This window comes from Palaemon carinicauda, chromosome 21 (assembly GCF_036898095.1).
Source record: "Palaemon carinicauda isolate YSFRI2023 chromosome 21, ASM3689809v2, whole genome shotgun sequence".
Lineage (NCBI taxonomy): Eukaryota > Metazoa > Arthropoda > Malacostraca > Decapoda > Palaemonidae > Palaemon > Palaemon carinicauda.
Genome location: NC_090745.1, coordinates 123,345,981 through 123,351,980, shown reverse-complemented (window position 1 = coordinate 123,351,980; position 6,000 = coordinate 123,345,981). Strand labels below are relative to the sequence as shown.

Here is a 6,000-nt window from a genome sequence, read left to right as displayed (position 1 = left end):
TGTGGGGAGAGGAAGAGAAGAATGGGTCAGTCAGTTGTGGGGAGAGTAAGAGCAGGATGGGTCAATCAGTTGTGGGGAGAGGAAGAGCAGGATGGGTCGGTCAGTTGTGGGGAGAGGAAGAGAAGAATGGGTCAGTCAGTTGTGGGGAGAGGAAGAGAAGAATGGGTCAGTCAGTTGTGGGGAGAGGAAGAGAAGAATGGGTCAGTCAGTTGTGGGGAGAGGAAGAGAAGAATGGGTCAGTCAGTTGTGGGGAGAGTAAGAGAAGGATGGGTCGGTCAGTTGTGGGGAGAGTAAGAGCAGGATGGGTCGGTCAGTTGTGGGGAGAGTAAGAGCAGGATGGGTCAATCAGTTGTGGGGAGAGGAAGAGCAGGATGGGTCAATCAGTTGTGGGGAGAGGAAGAGCAGGATGGGTCGGTCAGTTGTGGGGAGAGGAAGAGAAGAATGGGTCAGTCAGTTGTGGGGAGAGGAAGAGAAGAATGGGTCAGTCAGTTGTGGGGAGAGGAAGAGAAGAATGGGTCAGTCAGTTGTGGGGAGAGGAAGAGAAGAATGGGTCAGTCAGTTGTGGGGAGAGGAAGAGAAGAATGGGTCAGTCAGTTGTGGGGAGAGGAAGAGAAGGATGGGTCAGTCAGTTGTGGGGAGAGGAAGAGAAGGATGGGTCGGTCAGTTGTGGGGAGAGGAAGAGCAGGATGGGTCGATCAGTTGTGGGGAGAGGAAGAGCAGGATGGGTCGGTCAGTTGTGGGGAGAGGAAGAGCAGGATGGGTCGGTCAGTTGTGGGGAGAGGAAGAGCAGGATGGGTCGGTCAGTTGTGGGGAGAGGAAGAGCAGGATGGGTCGGTCAGTTGTGGGGAGAGGAAGAGCAGAATGTGTTGGTCAGTTGTGGGGAGAGGAAGAGCAGAATGGGTCAGTCAGTTGTGGGGAGAGGAAGAGCAGAATGGGTCAGTCAGTTGTGGGGAGAGAGGGAGCAGAATGGGTCAGTCAGTCGTGGTGAGAGAGAGGGAGCAGAGGTAGGTCAGTTGTGGTGAGAGAGAGGGAGCAGAGGTAGGTCAGTTGTGGTGAGAGAGAGGGAGCAGAGGTAGGTCAGTTGTGGTGAGAGAGAGGGAGCAGAGGTAGGTCAGTTGTGGTGAGAGAGAGGGAGCAGAGGTAGGTCAGTCGTGGGGAGAGAGAGGGAGCAGAGGTAGGTCAGTCGTGGTGAGAGAGAGGGAGCAGAGGTAGGTCAGTCGTGGGGAGAGAGAGGGAGCAGAGGTAGGTCAGTCGTGGGGAGAGAGAGGGAGCAGAGGTAGGTCAGTCGTGGGGAGAGAGAGGGAGCAGAGGTAGGTCAGTCGTGGGGAGAGAGAGGGAGCAGAGGTAGGTCAGTCGTGGGGAGAGAGGGAGCAGAGGTAGGTCAGTCGTGGGGAGAGAGGGAGCAGAGGTAGGTCAGTCGTGGGGAGAGAGGGAGCAGAGGTAGGTCAGTCGTGGGGAGAGAGAGGGAGCAGAGGTAGGTCAGTTGTGGTGAGAGAGATAGCAGAGGTAGGTCAGTTGTGGTGAGAGAGATAGCAGAGGTAGGTCAGTTGTGGAGAGAGAGAGAGAGAGAGAGAGAGAGAGAGAGAGAGAGAGAGAGAGAGAGAGAGAGAGAGAGAGAGAGAGAGAGCAGAGGTAGGTCAGTTGTGGTGAGATAGCAGAGGTAGGTCAGTTGTGGAGAGAGAGAGAGAGAGAGAGAGAGAGAGAGAGAGAGAGAGAGAGAGAGAGAGAGAATGATGATGAAGTTAGATCAGGCTGCAACTAAGGTGGACCATGGGCTCTATGTGTTGGCGGACTATGATTAAAATCATGATAAGGTTATATACACAGGACATGATGAGATGAAGCTCTCCAAAGAGCACTCGATGACGACCAAGGGAAGGAGATAGAAGCTGCAATTTATCTAAATTTGGTCCTGGATACATTTGTTTGTTTCTTAAAGGAAGCTTCGCTCGAGTCAAGAGTTCAGTCAAGCCCTGGGGGGAGAGCGAGATATTAGTTGGTTAAATACAGAGAAACACTAACAGTAATAAGCATCACTCTTAAGCCTTCACTGATCTAAACAAGTTACCCAAGTTCTGTATCCTATTAAATGGCAAATATATAGAACATTACCTTCCCACAATTATTCAAAATAATAATAAATTGTCTCATTACAATAAAACACTTATTTTAGCATAAAAAGTTTTATTATGCAATTACGGCCCTAAAATATATGCTACCATTAAAGATGCACTATCACACTGTAAACCAAAAGATATTGGGATGCAAAAACACTTCTTTACATTACCAGTGCTAATACCTTTATGGTCTACTATTAACTCAGATATACCCTGAGCTTATTCCTTCAATCTTGCCAAGTTCTCAAATTGACTTGTGCACCCCTTTAGGTAAGAAAAAAAAAATTACCGATTGTCATTACAAACACCTTATTGAAGAGATGAAAAAGAAAAGATTTGCAGATAAATGGACAGTAACTTTACAGAAAGACTAAAGAAATCAGATTAGAGATCAAGTACTGCTGCAACACCTTACTTTTTATTAGGTGCGCATAGCTAAGAACAAAATTTGAAGACCTTTTACGTGATGGCAGGCGATTCAGATGTTCGAGTGAGAGAAGTTAGTGTAAACTTGAAAAACAGGTACAATGAACTTATTGGATAAGGTACAACAAATAACTCCCAACAATAAAACTATACGTTGCACGCACAAGACTTGGTGCTATACGTAAAGAAATATGCTTAAAAAAATAAGAAGCTAAAGTCTTAAGTGACTGAGCGGACAGACCTAATGGGAAAGACCCAAGTGGAAAACTAATTTAATTCCATGAAATGAAAACAGGCCTGCAAATGCATCTTTTGTTGTATGGAAACTTGAAAGTTGCCGGGTTTGTCAAAGGCATCTGATAGAACTCTAGAGAAAGTGACGCACTCTATTGTAAAATGAGCTGTTGACTGATGGATACATATAGCTTTAAAGAAATAAATATTAGCTGTTGACTGGTGGATACATATAGCTTTAAAGAAATAAATATGAACTGTTGACTGGTGCATACATAAAGCTTTAGAGAAATCAATATGAAATGTTAACTGGTGGATACATATAGCTTTAAATAAATAAATATTAGCTGTTGACTGGTGGATACATATAGCTTTAAAGAAATATTAGCTGTTGATTGGTGGATACATGTAGCTTTAAAGAAATAAATATGAGCTGTTGACTGGTGGATACATATAGCTTTAAAGAAATAAATATGAGCTGTTGACTGGTGGATACATAAAGATTTTAAGTAGTAATTCATCATAAACAAATTTTGGTGTTCAAAAACATGACTGAATACAGGCGATGATACTAAGCCTGACCATAGATTACTTTCAGATGGGGAAGCTGAATGGGTAAATGTGGGTAACACAATAACAAACATGGACAAAAGTGAGACTGATACATACATGATTTTAATGTTAATATACTTAAAATATTTCATTTTTCTTTGTTTCCTTTCCTCACTGGGCTATTTTCCGTTGGGGCCCTTGGGCTTATAGCATCCTGCTTTTCCAACTAGGGTTGTGGCTTAGCATTTAATAATAATAATAATAATAATATACCAAGGCACTTCCAATTTTGGGGGGTAGCCGACATCAACAAATGAAACATAACAAAAAGGGGACCTCTACTCTCTACGTTCTTCCCAGCCTGAGACTGATAACATCACTATATTTTATTAAATACTGAGGGGAAGACAAATAATAGTCTTGGAGAGAAGGCACTGATGTTACCTCAAGTAATTTAAGCTGTAAAATTGTTGAATGTTACAGAAGCATAACCACTGCATAAAAGTAATGAGGCAAGAACTTGATTCAGCTAAAAAAAAGGGAATATGAGCATACTTCAAAATTTAGGGAAACTAATGTGATGGAGAGAAGATATAGAGGTAAAGTAAGAAATATCAAAAAAGGGTTGAAGGAAACTATGTATTTGGTTGCATGATACTTGGCATTATGAGTGCATGGCTAAAATGGATAGTGTAACCAAGATGATAGCCCAATGAAACTTAATAAATGGTCTAAACTTTAGCAACGAGACCTTTAACAACAAATATTTCAAAATTAGCCAAAAAAAAAAAAAAAAAAAAAAAACAGGACCTAAAAATAGTGAGCCTTACTGGATGAATTAGGATGCAACAGGAATACTTTAAAGAAATTTTGAACACTAAAGTTGAGAGCAAAGCTTAATCAGTATGAGTAATACAATATGAAAACCTGTTAAATGGAAAATGTTTACAATGAAATGCAAGTCATAATATCTATGTAGATACCTAAAACAGTTGATAAAAACTGATATTGTGGCACACATCTAGTGTGGTACAGATAACCGCGCAATTAACCAAGAGACCCAAGTCTCGCCTTTACTATCTGCTTGACAAAGGGATGACAAGATAATATAAACCAACTAAAACTGTAGTTGCTAAAGTAGAATCATTAAAAGTCTAAGGGCCTCCATAAAAAATGGAGCTTAGTAAAGAAACCTTTTTCGTTCAAGAGAAAGAATTTACTATTAGATAACATCAAACTGGGTACAAAAGAATCAACAGACCAAATGAGAAGAGGTAAGGACCTTGATATTATTAATTAGGAATTAAAGGACATTTAAAGATTTAAATCTAAGTAAACTTCATGGTCTTGACAGAAACTCATACACATCTTCCCAAGGAAAGATAAACAATGCAAGCATTACCTCACCAACAAAGACAGCAACATCACCAAGTGAGAATACTTTACTGGTATATATCAACTCAACAGAAGATGTAATAGTACCCAGAATCTATGAGTTTTTTTTTATCATTTTGACATATAAAGGACATTGAAATATACAACCAACTTCCTTTAACCCCTATCTGCCTGTTGAAGGATGAATGACAAGATTTATGTACCCAATAACAGAAGAATTTCGAAGATTAGCAGCACGAGAAGCCAACCATTGCAGAGGAAGAGTAAGGTCTATTAATTAGTACAATTAATTATGGGTATCAGTACATACATACATATACCAAGGCCCTTCCCCCAATTTTGGGGGGTAGCCGACATCAACAAAGAAACAAAAACAAAAAAGGGACCTCTACTCTCTACGTTCCTTCCAGCCTAACAAGGGACTCAACCGAGTTCAGCTGGTACTGCTAGGGTGTCACAGCCCACCCTCCCACATTATCCACCACAGATGAAGGGTATCAGTGGCTCGACAAAATGAAATCAAGCAATCAAGAGCAAAGATATTCGACAAATCAAAATGGCAATGATTAGCTCCATTTGTCTGGAGAAAATATCCCGAGCAATATTCCATAAATGGAAGTGGAAACGGATGAAAGATGTGGAATGTCAATTCACAATTAATGAAAAACTAAAACCTGAATCCTACCAGAATACCTCAGGTTATTTGGCAAGGGAAAATCCAGTGGACATCTATAAATCAGTGTCCATCTTAACAGGAGGGCATACATTGCTACATTTAAATTCTTAGCTTTAGATCAGTATTTTTCTCAACACCAACCTTTCCTCACTTGAAAGGAAAAGAGAAAATTGCCTAACTTAAGGGGACATGCTGGATTCCTAATTGTAGCGGCAAAGGGGCATTTAAATAATCCTGGTCTCCATGCGCTTTATTATTCCTGTTTAACAAAATAAAACCAAAAGCTACCAATATATTGGCAAGCCCAAGGGAAAATAATCAATAGCTCAATTTCTGTTGTTGAACCTAACAGGAATCTCAGGAGATGCACCTTGTATACAAGAGTAATGCTTGCATCATGAGCAGAAATTTAGCTCAACACTATAAACAGATTCATGCTTCTACTTAGTTACAGTAGGATAAAAATTGCTTTAAATCAGTACTGTACAGTATGTGATATACGTAGTTTTATCTTTAGAAGTACCCATGAGTATATAATTCTTAAAATGGTTGGTTGAGCACAAAACTCTCTACAACAGTTGCATGAAAATTAGAAGATTG

General features: G+C 40.9%; 1 long non-coding RNA gene across 1 annotated transcript in view; it reads right to left on the bottom strand.

The window, feature by feature from the left end:
- Positions 1-1,720: 1,720 nt before the first annotated feature.
- Positions 1,721-6,000, bottom strand: part of LOC137614779 (uncharacterized) — a 28,693-nt gene continuing 24,413 nt past the window's right edge. Inside the window, exon 3 of the long non-coding RNA XR_011039155.1 lies at positions 1,721-1,973. This is a non-coding gene — a long non-coding RNA (uncharacterized lncRNA). The remainder of the gene's footprint in view (positions 1,974-6,000) is intronic.